Genomic DNA, 18,212 nt, shown 5'->3' with positions numbered 1-18,212 from the left:
GCCTCTTGACCATGAGGAATGTGCCCTCCCCAGGGATGCCTGGAGAAAACGGAATGTGCACCAGCGGCAGAGCCTTACCTCATCCTCCTCCCGTCTCCGTTGGCCTCTGCTCTGCAACATGATAGCAGGACCTTTGTGCTCTCTGTATCTGCTCTCTGGGAGAAACTGTGAGCTGGACTAAACTTGCCTTTCATTTTATCCATTTCCACCTCCAGGGACACTCTACACCCTTATGCTGCCCCCTAGTTGCTCGAAGCGTATTTTGGGGAAAGGCAGTATATCAAAGTTTGCAAACTGATAGACCACTTACAGATGTTTCATCTTGAGTCTTTTTTTATTTTTAATTATAGGTAGTTACTAACACTTGTAATTCAGGAGATAAAATTCCACATTTCCTGGTTCTCTTGAAAAACAACTCCAAGTTCTAGCCTCAACAGACCACACTTCCTCAGGTCACAAAGCTATCCCTTTTAGTTGGGTCTGGGCTCCTGAGTTTGCATTTGCTACAATCCTTACTCCTCCCTTTTATTTTAAATGGATCTGTTTTACTAGATTATTATGACTATTTTTACCCATGTGCCCATAGATCATTTTCTGTCTCCAGTGTAGAGATATGATTAAGTACACAGACATTCATCAGATTTGAACCTCAGCCTTAGTGATGGAGAGAACATTACTTAACACCAGACATCATATTTTTCTCATCTGTGAAATGGGGATAATAATACCTACCTCATAAGTTGTTATGGGAATTAGATAATGTCTGCACAGCACCTAAGAATGATGTCTGGCTCACAGAAAACTTCCCGTTAAGGACAGCTCTTTCTAATACACCTAATAGGGCACTCCTCTCAAAAACTGTACCATGTGTCATAGACCTTTCCTAACCCCTTCCCTCAACTCTCAACTTCTCTCTGGTTGTTCCCAACTTCTAAAAATAATCCATCAAAAATTTTAGTCACTCATTCAAAATTTTGGAATAAAATATCAACTAAGTGCCAGTCAATGTGATAGGTATGGGGGGAAATAGTGCAGGGGAGATACATCTCCATGAGTAAGACACAGTCTCATGTCTCAAGGAGTTCATGACCTATTGTATAATAATATTATATGTGATCAGAACTATAATTGAGCTATACATTAGGCCATGGGTCACTAAGGAGGGCACGGCAATGAAAACAGTTGTTATAATCACTTGTATTTGTAAGTGGTGTGCTCCTAAACCAGCTGTCCTCCAAAAAGAAACAAAACAAAACAACTCTCTGTAGCATTTGTCAATTTCTGTAGTGTAAATACTTCTACCATGACCAGTTTCAAGCTACCAATGACTTAACAATTGACTCTTGTGGCTCCAGCACACACTGTTTGTACATACCTTTTTTATAGAAAGCCCCTTTACAAGCACTCTCCTGGCCATAGCTCTGAGCAGGCACAGCTTGGATTATTGTCTATTCCAGAAAGAGAAACTGAGGCTCAGAGAGTTTTGTGACTTTCCCAAGATCACAGAGATGGCGCATACAGTACCAGAGAACAAGGCTTCTCACTTGACTGCAGCCCTGCCCTGTACAGTGCTCCTTCAACTTTTTGGGACACTGGAGAATTAAAAAAATTTACTACCTCTGCATCTTTTGTACAAAGCTACAAGAAGACATGTTTCACTAAAATGTGGGAGTACCTAAGAAAGAGGACGAATGTGACGCAGGCAGTGGGCATCCTGCCCAAGAGAAAAGTGCAGGGAATCTCAAGGATGTCATTGGTGTATCACTAAAAAGTCATTTTATGGGGACAGCCTTGCAATTGGTCTAAGTTTCAACAGATTCAGACTGAAGTATGTCAGAGGCCCGGGAGGAGAATTTTTTTCAAGAAGACAAATTAAATAAAAGGTTGCAGATGTATTCAAAGGAAATTTACCAAACCGGAAAGAGTTTGGTGGTAAATAACAAGTAGGTGCAAAAATAAGCAAATGAAAAGACACAATAATGATTAACTATAGGAAAACTCAAAGCAGGACAAATACGGTAACATCATTGTAGCATAATACAGATCTCAGATTTCAGTAGCGTTTACATAGTTAGAATAATGTAAACATTAAATATTGATTTAACCAGTATGATGATTTAACCATATTAGGAGAAGAGGAAGTAAGGATGTATTCAAGTGGTGGAGTTGAGGGGTGTGTGTGTGTGTGTGTGTGTGTGAACAGTTAAGTATTTTCACATCTAAAACTAAAAATGAAAAATCAAGGGATAGCATTATGAGCATACATTTAACTAAATCAAAATGAAAATTTTATGTATCAAAATTTATTGTAGGTAAAGTCAAACGGCAAGATTGGGAGATAATATGTACAACACATTTAGCAGATAAATAATTAGTTTCTAGATATTTAAAAAAATTCACATGTAGCTCATGGATGGGAGAATCAATATTGTGAAAACGACCATACTGCCAAAAGCAATCTACAAATTCAATGCAGTTCTCATCAAAATACCACCATCATTCTTCACAGAACTAGAAAAAACAATTCTAAAATTTGTATAGAAACAAAAAAGAGTCCATATAGCCAAAGCAAGACTAACCCCTTTATTTCATTCCTTTGTGCATTTAGGTGTGTTGCTGTGTTGACTGGAAATCACAGTATAATCTTAAAGAAATGTACTAGCAATTAAAATGTCAATTTATGTGAATTTAAAAAATGCATAAAAATCCCACATGTAAATAAGAAAAAAATACAACTCAAAGAAAAATAAGCAAAGGCTCTGGACAGGAAATACAGAGAAGAGTGACATATGGTCAACACATATGTAAAAAGATGTTTAGCTTCATTAATGATCAGAGAACTAAAGAAACAGAATAGATTTTTACACTTGTCAGATTCGTAACAATCTGAAAATGTTTTTTCATTGTCAATTTTGTACAATTGTGGTAAAAAACACATAACACACAATTTACTATCTTAAACATTTTTAAGTGTACAGCTTAGTACTTTAAGTATATTTTCATTATTGTGAGCAGATCTCCAGAACTTCTTCATCTTGCAGATCTGTAACTCTATACTCATTAAACAAAACCTTCACTTTACACAACCCCTGCCCCTGCAGCCTGTGTCTGGCAACCACCATTCTGTTTTCTGATTCTATGAATTTGACTACTTTAGATTCCTGATATAAATGGAATCATGCAATATTTGTCCTTTGTGCTGACTTATTTCACTTATCATAATGCCTTCAAGTTTCATCCATGTTGTAGCATGTAACAGGATAGCCTTTCTTTGTAAGACTGTATAATGTCCTAATATATACATTATTTAACATATAATATATGATATATATAATCCTAATATCTATACATACATACACATATATGTATATGTATACACATACATATATATACACACACATATGTATATATTCACACCACATTTTGTTTATTCATTTGACCATTGATGTACATTTGGGTTGTTTTCACCTCTTGGCCATTGTGAATAGTGCTGCTATAAACAAGGGTATACATATATCTCTTTGAGATCCTGCTTTCTTTTTTTCTGGCCATTTACCCAGAAACAGAATTGCTGGATCATGTGGTAGTTCTACTTTTAATTTTTTGAGGACTTTCCATATTGTTCTCCATAATGGTTGCACCATTTTGCAACCCCATCATTAACAGTGCACAAGGGTTCTAATTTACTCCATGTTCTTGTCAACAATTGTTATTTATGGATTTTTTTAATACTAAGCATCTTAAAGAGTGTGAGATAATATCTCATTGTGGTTTTGATTTACATTTCTCTGGTGTTTTGTGATGTTAAGAATCATTTTAGTCTTTTATGGTCATTTGTATATCTTCTTTGGAGAAATGCCTAAGTCTTGTGCTTATTTTTTAATCAGGTTACTTGATTTTGTTGTTGTTGAGTTGTAGAAGTTCTTTATATATTCTGGATATTAACCCTTATCAAGTATATGGGTTGTAAATATTTTCTTCCATTTCACAGGTTGCTTTTTAATCTACTGATTATGTCTTTTGATAAACAAAATTTGCTAAACTTGATATTATTTCATTAGTTTATTAGCCAACAAATCACTGCTAACCAAACCCAATGCCGTGTAGTTTTTCTCTATGTTTTCTTTTAGTAGTTTTATAGTTTTAGGTCTTATGCTTAGGTCTTTAATCCATTATGAGTTAATGTTTCTATGTGGTATAAAATAAAGTTCAACTTTATTATTTTTTATGTTGATATAAGTTTTTGCAGTACCATTTATTAAAGAGAATGTCCTTTCCCCATCTTCGAGTAGTTTTGGCACTCTTGTTGAAGATCCTTGGACCATATACATGAGGATTTATTTCTGGGCTCTCTATTGTATTTCATTGGTCTATTTTTCTGCCTTTATACCAGTACCACACTGCTCTGATTACGGTAGCACTGGAATATATTTTGAAATCAAGAAGTGTGGGTCATATAACTTTGGGTCTTATCTTTTCAAAATTATTGTGACTATTTGGGGGCCCTTAAACTTCCATCTGAGTTTTAGGACAAATTTTTCTATTTCTGAAAAAAAAGGCCACCGGATTTTGATAGGAATTGTGTTGGATCTGTAGATTGCTTTAGATAGTATGGCCATTTTAATAATATTAAGTCTTTCAATCCATTAACATGGGATGTCTTTCCATTTATTTGCATCTTCTTCAATTTCTTTCACCAATGTTTTATGGTTTTCAGTGTACAGATTTTCCACCTATTTGGTTAAGTTTATTCCTGGGCATTTTGTTATTTTGACACCTTTGTAAATAGGATATTTCAAAACTTCTTTTTTAGTTTGGTCATTATTTGTGTATGAATGTTACTGATTTTTGCATGTTGATTTTGTATGCTGAAACTTTACTGAATTATTTATTATATCAAACTTGTGTGTAGAATCCTTGAGGTTTTTTTATTTATTTTTTATTTTTTTATTTTATTATTATTATTTTTTCCACATAAGATCATGTCACCTGCAAACAGAGATAATTTTACTTCTTCTGTTCCAACTGGGTGTCTTTAATTTCTTGTTCTTGCCTAATTGCTCTGGCTAAGACTTCCAATACTATGTTGAATAGGAGTGGTGGCAGAGGACACCCTTGTCTTGTCCTCATTTTAAAGAAAAAGCTGTCAGTCTTTTACCATTGAGAAAAACGTTAGCTGTGGGCTTTTCATAAATGACCTTTACTATGTTGGGTTAGTGTCCTTTTATTCCATGTTTGTTAAAGACGTTTAATAATGTCATATGATGTCAAAGATGAGGTGAAATTCATTTTTGAAAAGCCTTTCTGGAGAGCAGTTTTGTAGCATCTACTGAAACTGAAAATTTGTATACTTTGTGCCCCAGAAGTTTAACTTGTTGGCATCTACTCTAGTACACACTAGCACTAATGTGTAAGGGAATAGGTATGAAAAGTTCATTGAATTATTGTTGTAATAGCAAAAATATTGGCAGCCACTGCAGTGGCCATCAGTTTTATTTTATTTTTTAATTTTTAAAATAATTTCGACTTTTATTTTAGATTTGGAGGTACATGTGAAGATTTGTTACTTGGGTATGTTGGGTGATGCTGAGGTTTGGAGTATGACTGATCTTGTCACCCAGGTCCTGAGCATAGTAGTTTTTTAACATTTGCCCCCCTCCTTCCTCCTTCTAGTAGTCCCCAGTGTCTGTTGTTGCCATCTTTATGTCCATGAGTACCCATTGTTTGGCTCCCACTTATAAGTGAGTAATTTGGTTTTCTGCATTAATTTGCTTAGGATAATGGCTTCCAGCTGCATCCATGTTGCTGCAAAGGATATGATTTCATTCTTTTTTACAGCTGCATAGTATTCCATGGTATAGATGTACCACATTAAAAAAATCCAAACCACCATTAATGGGCACCTAGGCTGATTCCATGTCTTTGCTACTGTGAATAGTGCTACAATGAACATACAAGTTCATGTGCCTTTTTAGTAGAAATATTTATTTTTCTTGGGGTACATACCCAGTAATGGATTTGTTGGGTCAAATGGTAGTTGTGTTTTAAGTTCTTTGGGAAATCTTGAAACTGCTGTCCACAGGGGCCAAACTAATTTACATTTCCATCAACAGTGTAAAGTGTTCCTTTATTTTCTGCAGCCTCACCAGCATCTGCTGTTTTTCAAATTTTTAATAACAGCCATTCTGACTGGTGTGAGATGGTATCTCATTGTGGCTATTTGATTTACATTCCTTTGATGATTAATGATGTTGAGTATTTTTTCATATGTTTGTTGGTCACTTGTTTTTTTTTTTTTTTGAGAAGTGTCTGTTCATGTCTTTTGCCAATTTTTAATGTCTTTTTTTGTTTGTTTGTTTTTGCTTGTTCAATTATTTAAGTTCCTATAGATTCTGCATATTAGACTTTTGTGGGGCATAGTTTATGAATATTTTCTCACATTCTGTAGGTTGTCTGTTTACTCTGCGAATAGTTTCTTTTGCTGTGCAGGAACTCATTAGTTTAAATAGGTCCCACTTGTCAATTCTTGTTTTTCTTGCATTTTTTTTTGAGTGCTTAGTCATAAATTATTTCCCAAGGCTGATGTTCATAATGATGTTTCCTAGGTTTTCTTCTATGATTCTTATAGTTTGAGGTCTTACATTTAAATCTTTAAGCCACCTTGAGTTAATTTTTGTAGGTGCCCACTTTTATTCTTCTGCATATGAATAGCTAGCTATCCCAGCACCATTTATTGCGTAGGGAGTCATTTCCCCATTGTGTACTTTCATTGACTTTATCAAATATCAGATGGCTGTAGATGTGTGGCTTTATTTCTGGGTTCTCTATCCCATTCCATTCATCTATATATCTGTTTTTGTACCAATACGATGTTGTTTTGGTTACTGTAGCCTTACCATATAGTTTGAAGCTGCATAACGTGAGGCACCCAGCTTTGTTCTTTTTGCTTAGGATTTCTTTGGCTATTTGGGCTCTTTTGTGGTTCTGTATAAATTTTGAAATAGTTTTTTCTAGTTCTGTGGAAAATGATGTTTGTAAGTTTATAGGAATACTGTTGAATCTGTAGATTGCTTTGGGCAGTATGGCCATTTTAACAATATTAATTCTTCCAATCCGTCAGTGTAGAATATTTTTCCGTTTGTTTGTGTCATCTCTGATTTCTTTCAGCAGTTGTTTGTAGTTCTCCTTGTAGATATCTTTCATCTCCTTGGTTAGAGGTATTCCTAGGTGTTTCATTTGTGTGTGTGTGTGTAGCTATTGTAAATGGGATTGTGTTCTTAATTTGGCTCTCAGCTTGAATATTATTGGTGAATAGAAATAATACTAATTTTTTGTACATTGATTTTGTACCCTAAAACTTTACTGATGTTATTGAATAATTCCAGGCTCCATGGAGTCTTTAGGGTTTTCCAGGTGTAGAATCTTATTGGCAGCAAAGAGAGATAGTTTGACTTCTTCTTTTCTTATTTGGATGGCTTTCATTTCTCTCCCTTGCTTGATTGCTGTGGCAAGGACTTCAAGTACTATATTAATAGGAATAGTGAGAGTTGGTATTCTCATCTTGTGCCAGTTCTCAAGGGGAATGCTTCCAGCTTTTTCAGTATGATGTTTGCTGTGGGTTTGTCATAGTTGGTTCTTATTATTTTGAGGTATATTCCTTCAATGTCTAGTTTTTTGAGGGCTTTTATTATGCAGAGATGTTGGGTTTTATCAAAAGTTTTTTCCATGTTTAGTGAGATGATCATATGTTTTTTGTGTTTAATTCTGTTTATGTGGCAAATCACATTTGTTGATTTGCATATGTTAAAACAACCTTGCATCCCAGGAATGAAACCTGCTTCATCATGGTGAATTAACTTTTTGATATGATGCTGGATTCAGCTCACTTTTATTTTGTTAAGGATTTTCACATCTCTCTTCATCAGGGATGTTAGCCTGTAGTTTTCTTTTTTCATTGTGCTTTGCCAGGTTTTGGCATCAGGGTGTTGCTGTCTTTGTAGAATGAGTTAGGAAGGAGCCTTTTCTCCTTGATTATTTGGAATAGTTTTAGTAGGACTGGAACCAGCTGTTTTTTGTACATCTGGCAGAATTCAGCTGTGAATCCATTTGGTCTTGGCTGGGTTTTTTTTGTTCCTGTTGTTGTTGGTAGGTTTTTTTTCTTTTTTTATAACTGATTCAATTTTGGAATTCGGTATTGGTTTGTTTAGAGTTTTAATTTATTCTTGATTTGATCTTGAGAGTTTGCATGTTTCCAGGAAGTTATCCATTTTTTTCTAGATTTTAGAGTTTGTGTGCACAGAGGTGTTCATAATAGTCTCTGAGGATCTTTTGTTACTTCTGTGGGATCAGTTGTAAATTCACCTTTGTCATTCTGATTGCACTTATTTTGATCTTCTCTCTTTTTCTTTGTTAATCTAGCTAGTGGTTTATAGATCTTTCTTTGTAGGGATTTTTGGGTGTCAATTTCACTCAGTTCCTCTCTGATTTTAGTTATTCCTTTTTGTCTGCTAGCTTTGGTGTTAGTTTGTTCCTGTTTTCTAGTTCATCTAGGGGTAATGTTAGATTGTTAATATGAGATCTTTCTTTTTGAAGTAGGTGTTTAGTGCCATAAACTTTCCTCTTAGCTCTGCTTCTGTTTTCTGTCTGAGATTTTGGTATGTTGTGTTTCCATTTTCATTTATTTCAAATAATTTTTTGATTTCTACCTTAATTTCATTGTTTACCCAAAAGTCATTCAGGAGCAAGTTGCCTAATTCCCATGTAATTGTGTAGTTTTGAGAGAACTTCATGTTGGTTTCTGTTTTTATTCCACTGTGGTCTGACAGTATGATTGGCATGATTTCAACTTTTTTGAATTTATTGAGACTTGCTTTATGGTTGAGCACATGGTCAATCTTGGAGTACGTTCTGTGTGCGTATGAGAAGAATGAATATTCTATGGGTGGTGGGTGGAGTGTTCTGTAAATGTCTGTTAGGTCCAGTTGGTCAAGTGTTGAATTTAAGGTTATAATGTTTTTGATAGTTTTCTGCCTTGATGATCTGTCTAACGCTGTCAGTGGGATGTTGAAGTTCCCCACTATTATTGTGTGGCTGTCTAAGTCTTTTCATAGGTCTAGAAGCATTTGTTTTATGAATCTTGATGCTCCAATATTGGGCACATATATATTAGGATAGTTAAGTCTTCTTGTTAAATTGAACCCTGTATCATTATGTAATGTCTTTCATTGTCCTTTTTTTACTGTTGTTGCTTTAACGTCTGTTTTGTCTGATATAAGAACAGTGATGCCTGCTCTTTTTTGTATTCTGTTTGCATAATACCTACTATGAAATATTATAAGACTCTTTAAAAGGCAGGAGGCCAATCTCTTTGTTCTAACATACATAGAGTTCTAAGACATATGTCTGAGTGAAAAAGTAACACTCTCAAAACCAATGTACACACACACAGTGACAAAATTCACATGTAGGTATAGCTGAGCCTCAGCTTCAACCAAGGTAGCCCATATTATCTATGCATTTTTCCCCATCTCACCCTCTTAATAGTTGTCTGGGGTAAAAAAATATTATTCTTACTTATTTACAATGAGAAACTGAGCTGAGAGAGGTTAAGTAGCTTAAGTTTACACAACTAGTCAGAGATAAAAACTTCAGTTTCACTACAAAGCCTGTACCCCTAACCATTATGCCATGTTGTCTTTACAATTTACAGAGCTGTATTGTGGTCAAATGAGACAATGTATGGGAAAACACTATAAGACTGTAAAAATGTAGGACACTAAGAAGGGACCATAAAAAAGAAGTTGGCCAGGTACGGTGGCTCATTCCTGTAATCCCAGCACTTTGGGTGGCCGAGGTGGGAAGATCACCTGAGGTCAGGAGCTCAAAACCAGCCTGGCCAATGTGGTGAAACCCTGTCTCTACAAAAATACAAAATTAGCGGGGCATGATAGTGGTTGCCTGTAATCCCAGCTACCTGGGAGGCTGAGAGGGGAGAATTGCTTGAACCTAGGAGGCAGAGGTTGCAGTGAGCTGAGATCATGTCACGGCGCTCCAGCCTGGGCAACAAGGCAAGAATCCATCTCAAAAAAAAAAAAAAAAAAATAGTTGAATCTGTGAGTGAGAATAAAGGATGTCATTATACCATTTGAGAAGGTATTTTAATGTATGCTTCCAGTGCCTTGTTAAAAATCTGATTCTTTCTAGGTTAAATAATATTTGGGCATTGGGAGCCAACTTAGCATGGTTTTATTTTGACATTGATATGTGAGATACACAAAGGTTAGAATTTTCCTGAAAGATGCAAGTACAGTAAGTCTTCACTTAATATTATCCATAGGTTCTTGCCAAACTATGACTTTTAGTGAACAACTTAGAACAAAACCAATTTCGTTTTTCTCATCGACATGGAATAAAACAAAGTTACCTGAGGATCCTTTTAGGTCACTTCACTTGAAGTTGGGGTTTCCAAGAGCCTATGAATGAGGTTAAATGTGGACTTACTGAAGACGTAGAAGAGAACAGAGCTTGAGGACCAGCATTTGGAATCTGAATCCTTCCCAAAGGAGGGCAATTCTGTTTCTTATTGGTATTAAAATCTCCCTAAGAGGTGTGGAGAATATTGAAATAAAAAGCAATTTTGAAAATATTGTATGTACCCCAGAGAAAAGAAATGCCTTAGATGCCAATAGCTGAAGGTAGAAGAGAGTGGTATAAACATATTTTATTCAATGATTAAAGAGTTTGACTCATACTATAGGATAATTTATTGACAACACTGATAGAGAATCGATTGCAAAATGAGATATTAATAATTTTGTTTGTATTTTAAAATTTATTGATCTGGAATTTTGAAATGTAAAAGAATGGACAGATGTAAAAAACTAATTTCTTTGTGATTAACCATTAACTTAGACTTCCAAAGGTAACAAAAAAGTAAACACACTATTAAACATTTGCAAAGTTCTTACATCTCTTTACCGATTTGCATAAACTTTTCAGAAAAGAAAACTACAATTTCTGTTTTGCCCATGAGAAAATATATTAGACCAACTATAAGCAAAATATTACATAGTGATTCATAAATATGAAGAAAAACTTCTAATCTTAGGAATTACAGAAATGATAATGGAGGGTATAATCCGGTTAATACATTTGATTAATATATGATTACTGAATAGTAATATTAATTTAGAGACATTCCCTAGGAATAACATAGAAATTTATGTTAATGTTCCTGTGATTTCCCTACTTTTCTCTCATTCATATGAAATCTAAATTTTGAATTTTAAGGATGAATAATCATAATACATATGTTTCTGGTATTCACTCATTCATTTAATCCACACCCAAGAGACTAATCCAGCACAGATAATGTGACAGGCACTGTTCTAGATGTTGAGGATACAGTAGCAAAAAGGTAGAAGAGGGCTCTGACCTCACCTAGCTCAGAGTTGATGACACTGAACAATTAAATCATAATGAGCAAAGGTTGTGATGAGACCAATCTGTGAAACACACAAGCATGTCATAGGGTTTATTAGAAATATTTGTGAAGAAGACTTAACTTTTGAAATCACACAAGAAGAGGGTTTATACTGTAGCTGGTCATTTATACGAGGGCCATTTCTCCTGAAGCTAGAACTTGGAAACATCCATAATATTTATATTAGAAGAAAAATTAATCATTTCCCCTAATTCAGGTTGGCTTTTATTTTAAAGGAAGAGAGTTGAGATGGCTGCAGACTTATGCCATGCTGGCCCAAACTTGTGACACTAACCCAACATCAAAGAATTTCACATGCTAAAATTAAAATATCCCTGCCCAACACCAAGACTAAAATATCCCTGCCCAATACATGAATCATTACGTGTGTTTAACACCAGGCAATTGGCATTTAAAAATGCATTATAAAGGAACCTGGAAAATCCTGTTAAAATTTAACTATTAGTTATATATCCTTTTTTAAAAAACTTGTGACTTTACAATTATACTTAACTTGGAACAAATAGACTCCTTACTCTCTCATCTTAAAACAAGATGAATGTCTTAACTCTTTTGTGACCAAGTGCAGTGACAAAATACCACATAAAGAACTATTGGCTGTCAAAAAAACAAGTGATACCAATCGCAAAATACTGAGAAATAGAAATTGGGTAATGATAAAGGGGTCATTGACGTAATCCTCCAAACTAATTTTGCATAAAATTTAGAACTTCTTCAGATTCAAAATAGTGGAAGAAAACATCAAGACGTGGAAAACCATGCAAAGATAAAGATTGTTATGCCCTTTCCTTTAAACATGATTATCCTTTTTTATACATGTGTTGGAAATAAATCTGTGTTGTATCTAGGCAGAAGAAAGTAAGAAATTGCAGGATTTATGTTCTTCATGTTTTTATCCTCCTGTAATAGTCATATTAATCCAAATTTAAAAGATGCCAATAGCTGGGTTTAAGAGACATCATCACACTGAAAAGGTGGACTCTGTTGTAACCACTTATTAAAAACAAACCAAGCCAAACTTGTGGTTTAAAAATTGAGAACAGATGATGTTTAATAAGCATGAAATGCTTTTGGTGTTGCAAACGAGAACCAGGTGTGGAGATAAGCAGCTTGGAGCTGAGCATGGCCACCTACAAGAAGGACTCATCCTCTTCCCGGGGGGTGACAGTTGGTCATCAACTACCTAGCTCATTAACTACACAGCTCGGCCACCGTGTTGTCTTCCTGGGGTGAGACGTCCAACCGCAAAGGAAAAATAAAACATTGAAAAGTAGAGAACGTGAAGGCTGTCTTTCAAAAAATGCATATGTGTTCTGAATTCAAACTACCTAAGACAAGACAGGAAGGAAATGTATGAATTGCTCAATGGCAAAGCAATTAATACAACTTCTGGACAAGTGGCTGCTTCTCCCTTTTCCAATAACTAACTGCTCAGTCATGACAGAAGGCAAATCATCAACAAAGTGATTCTGACTTTTACCTTAATAAACCTCCTTTGGTGAATCCTGGGGGAAAACTGGATGACCTCAGGCAAGTAAGCTCATCTCTCTGGGTCTCAGTTTTCTCATTTATAAAATGTGGGAGTGGAAACTTATTATGTAAAGTCACTCTCAGCAATAGGACTCTATGGCATTATCTCCGAAATGTGTATATGCGGGGAAACAATTAAAATATTTTTCTATTTCACTCAGATGTTTAGCTTTAGCCACCAAAACTTTCTACATTACTGGCTATGCCTTCAAAGGAGCAAGATAAACAAATATGTTGCCTAAGAAAAAAACCAGTCCTGCTACTTTCCCCTCTACTCATGTAAACTCATTAAAGAAAAGTTCTCTGAGCCTATTTCCCAGTTGTTCCACAATGGGTCAATATTGAATTATCTACACCTAGTTGAGAAACAGTAGAAGGTAGAGAGTCTGTGGAGACATGGACTCTGCTCTCAAGGGGCTGACAATGCTATGGCCCTGTGGTTGCCAGTTTTCACCAGATGCCAGGGTCATCAGAAGGGCTTATTACAACACAGATAACTGGGAACCATCTTTAGAGTTTCTAATTCATTAAGTCTGGGGTGGGGACCAAGGATTTGCTTTTCTAACAAGTTTCCAGGTGATGCTGATGCTGCTGGTCCAGGACTCTCACTTTAAGAATAATTGCACACTGAACCTAAAGATGCCAGTATTCTAGGTGAACAAACATGACATCGTTATCTGAGCATCATCATCATCATTATTATTTTTTGTGGCTTAAAACGTAGTACTCTGTGAGGCACCATGGAACACAAACAACTTCAAATATGGAGATATCTTTCAAACTATATCCCTACTGTTTTTCTACATTTGAATAAGACTAAAGGCATACTGAAGAGGAGCCTATTGACAAGTGATAGTATTGATGTTAAAGCTGTATCAGTTGCCACCCTTAACTCTGTTCTCAGAATGGACTACACAAGTGGCGGGGCTCCTTGACTAGAATCATTAGGAATTTCAAGACAGTAACAATAGAGCATTAAACCAAGTATAGGGCCCTGTGTGATGGTCTAGGTCACACGTCCATAAAACTGACCTGACATGTTCTTTTTTTTTTTTTTTTTTTTGAGAAGGAGTCTTGCTCTGTCGCCCAGGCTGGAGTGCAGTGGCGCCATCTCGGCTCACTGCAAACTCCGCCTCCCAGGTTCACGCCATTCTCCTGGCTTAGCCTCCGGAGTAGCTGGGACTACAGGCGCCCGCCACCTCGCCCGGCTAATTTTTTGTATTTTTTTAGTAGAGACGGGGTTTCACCGTGTTAGCCAGGATGGTCTCCATCTCCTGACCTCGTGATCCGCCCGTCTGGGCCTCCCAAAGTGCTGGGATTACAGGCTTGAGCCACCGCGCCCAGCCCCTGACATGTTCTTATCCTATAATTCTAAGGACAAGAGTATAGTTCTATAAGAACCAGCTGCTAGGAGTCAGAGAGTGGCTTTGAAGGACAGCAGAGAAGGCAGGGACAAGTGCAGATTCCACCTGGGAGCAACTGAGCATATTTGTCATCAATAGCAACAATGAAGAACCTACTGAATTCAGTCCATTGTATCATTCAAAGAGAGTTAATACACAGCTCTTACCCTATAGGAATTCTTAATTTGTTTGAAAAAAAATAATATATATTTAAGGACTAATATATTTTAAGCCTCTTGAGGACAAGGAAATACCAGTTTTATTTACCATTGTATTCCTAGGATCTAGCATGATGCTTAAATTAAGTTGATGTTCATTATTAAGTGAAGGAGAGAATTTATCTCTAGTGGCTATCCTCTGTCAACAGGCAGGGTATCCAGTTGAAAAGTGAGAATTCTCAGTACCTAGAATGAGAATGTTTACTGATCCAGGACAGAAAGCGGTGAATTCCAGTAACATTTTCAGTACTTGACAAATATTTTCTGAATTAAGTTGGATTGAATTGCAGAAGACAACAGCACAGACCAGTGAAGAAAGAACTCATCATCAAAATAAAGAATACAACCTGATGCCATAAGACCTGGGTTTGAATACAAGTTCTATCAATCACCATTTGTAAAAGTTAATACCACTGGCCACTTTCTTGGAATGTCACTTTTATCCTTTTGACCTAAAGAAATGAGAAAAGTGAGAGAGTACAATGGTGTGGCATACCCCAGTTTCCTGGAGATTTAGTTAACTCTGTTGTTCTACAGAAATACAAAGAAGCGAGGAGGGTCAATTTCAGGCTTTGGTAGTTGGTGAATTCTTCCTGGTATGAGAAGGGCACAATTAGAGATGCAGACTTTAGCTATGGAGCTGTGAGAGAGTAGAAAAACATGGAGAATATGGCTCTTGAACTCAAATACTTATACAAGGGCCACTGAAAGTCACATTAACTATTTGGAGCTGTGGCTTGAACAGTACAAGACCCATCTATAAGTGGTAGTCAGTTGTCATTGAGGGTCCACTGTGGCCCAAACCCATACATTCACATGAAATCTCCCAATTTTTAAATGCTGGCAACTAACTTGAAATTAGAAAAACACTATGGTGTTGAGAAAAATAGTAATTATGGGCGATATCTAGACTCTGGGCTACCATTTTACTATCTCTGGCTTAGAAGGAGGGATAAACTTGCAGCAGTTGGGCTAAGGTGAAGTCAGGGCAGGGGTGTGGCCAGATCAGTGAGGAGGAGTCAGAATCGTTGAGTGGCAGGCTCTGCTGGACATCAGAGGTCAAAGACAATTTTTTGACACATATTCCACTCATATATTCATTCATTTATTTGAAAAAGATTTATGAGTGTTAAGCAATGTGTACATATAATGAGTGTCTTAGTTGTCTTGGGCTACCACAACAATAGAAATTTATTTCTTAGGGTCAGGTTCTGGGGATGGCTCTTTTTCTGGCTCTGTGCTCGCTTTACCTTTTCTTTGTGTATGCTGAGAAGAGATAAAGAAAGAGGAGAAAGATCTCTAGTGTCTCTTCTTATAAGGACACTAATCTCATCTGAGGGCTTCATCCTGATGACCTCATCCAACCCTAATTATCTCCCAAAGGTCCCAATTCAAAATACCATCACATTGCACATTAGCGTTTCAACATGGATGTAACTGGGGGCACAAACATTCAGTCCATTGCAATCGGTAAGATGTGACCCTACTCTAAGGCAATGTTTAGTCTAGATAGGAAGATTACATTATATTTTTATTTGTTTTTGAATCTTTGGTAGAACACACCATACAAAACTACAGATAAACCATTGAGAATCCAGATAAATAATTTCTCTGATGTGCTGGGCTAGGAGAAGAAGATATCTGAAAAATCTTTAAGGAGAAGGTGGTTTTTATGTCATGTCTCAAGTCTTTAAATTTGAACACAAAGAGATGGGTGGGGATTCTAGACAAGGGGACAACATGAATAAAGACATGAATGTTGAAGGGAAATACTTAATAGGAAACACTGGGAAGTTACATTTGGCTGAACACAGGGTGGCCATTGGCCAGATCCTGGCATGATTTTAATTTTAGGCTAAAGGGTTTGGATTTTATTGTATGGGTAGTGGGGCATTGATTTTTGGGTGAGGAGTAATATAATAAAAACCATGTTGTGGGATGATTCATCTGAGTGCAATGCATTGGATGGTGTGGAACAAAGGGGAAAGAGAGCCATGAAATTCTTAGAGATCCTAGTAATACTCTTGGTGAGAATAATAGATGCTTGACTAGTGTAGTGGCAGAGGTGATGGAGAAGGAAAAAATTACACAAGACATTTAGGTTTCCAGATGGATTCACTAACAGTCCCATGAAGGGGTAAGGGGAATAAATAAATCAAAGACAACGCTGGGGTTTTGAGACTGGGTAATTGGACGAGGCTGGTGACCTAAACACAAACTGGGAATGTAAGAGCATGAGCAGGCCTGGAAGCGGGCCTGGGGGAGAGTAAGGGTACACATGGGGAATTCTATTGTATGCATGCTGAGTTTGAGGTACCAGTATGACAGTTAGATTAAACAGAGAAAGGTAATATAAGATAGGAGAGGCAGGGCCATGGATGTACATTTTGGAGTCATTTACATAGTGGCAATCTTTGACGTCCTGGTAGGAAATAGAGTGTCCCAAGTGAGACTGGAGGAAGAAGAGAAGATGGCTGATGTCCTGATCATACTGATGGGAGAATTCAGTCATTTAGGGACCAAAAGAGGCTGAAGACCAGTGAAAAGGTGGTAGTCAGGGAGATTAGAAAGAATCACGGTGGTGCAGGCTCTCATATGGTTTTGCAAAGGAAAGAGTTTCAAGAAAGAGCAGGCAGGTGATTGATGGTATTAAGTATTACCAGGACATCAAGGAGCTTGAAGACTGAGAATTGGCCACTGGGTTTGGCAATGAGAAACTCACTGGTGACTTTTGAGAACAGCATCAGAAGCAGCTGAGTTGCAATGTTTTCCCTAAGCTATAAAGAGGTCCTGCTTTGACCACCTTTCACCCTCACAGGCATGTACATGTGCATTCACATAACAAATTCAACACACACACACACAACAAATTCAACTCAGTGCAGAAGGGGAGTAGACATTCACAAATGCTTTATACAATTTTTCTGTCATCTTAGGCACAAGGGGCACACAATGCTCTTGTATTCAGTCTAAAGACTGAATGCTGGTATTTAAAACTAACCAATAAATAGTTAAAAAATTCTTTCGGGGGGCGGAGCAAGATGGCCGAATAGGAACAGCTCCAGTCTCCAACTCCCAGCGCGAGCAACACAGAAGACTGGTGATTTCTGCATTTTAACTGAGGTACTGGGGTCATCTAACTAGGGAGTGCCGGACAATCGGTGCTGGTCAGCTGCTGCAGCCTGACCAGCGAGAGCTGAAGCAGGGCGAGGCATCGCCTCACTTGGGAAGTGCAAGGGGAAGGGAATCCCTTTTCCTAGCCAGGGGAACTGAGACACACAACACCTGGAAAATCGGGTAACTCCCACCCCAATACTGCGCTTTAAGCAAACGGGCACACCAGAAGAATATATCCCTCACCTGGCCGGGAGGGTCCCAAGCCCATGGAGCCTCCCTCATTGTTAACACAGCAGTCTGCGGCGATCTAACTGCGAGGCAGCAGTGAGGCTGGCGGAGGGGCGCCCGCCATTGCTGAGGCTTAAGTAGGTAAACAAAGCCGCTGGGAAGCTCGAACTGGGTGGAGCTCACAGCAGCTCAAGGAAACCTGCCTGTCTCTCA

The sequence above is a fragment of the Rhinopithecus bieti genome, unplaced genomic scaffold (genome assembly GCF_001698545.2).
Source record: "Rhinopithecus bieti isolate Rb0 unplaced genomic scaffold, ASM169854v2 scaffold_17882, whole genome shotgun sequence".
Lineage (NCBI taxonomy): Eukaryota > Metazoa > Chordata > Mammalia > Primates > Cercopithecidae > Rhinopithecus > Rhinopithecus bieti.
The sequence above is the reverse complement of the archived record's forward strand: the minus strand, read 5'-3'. Positions refer to the sequence as shown.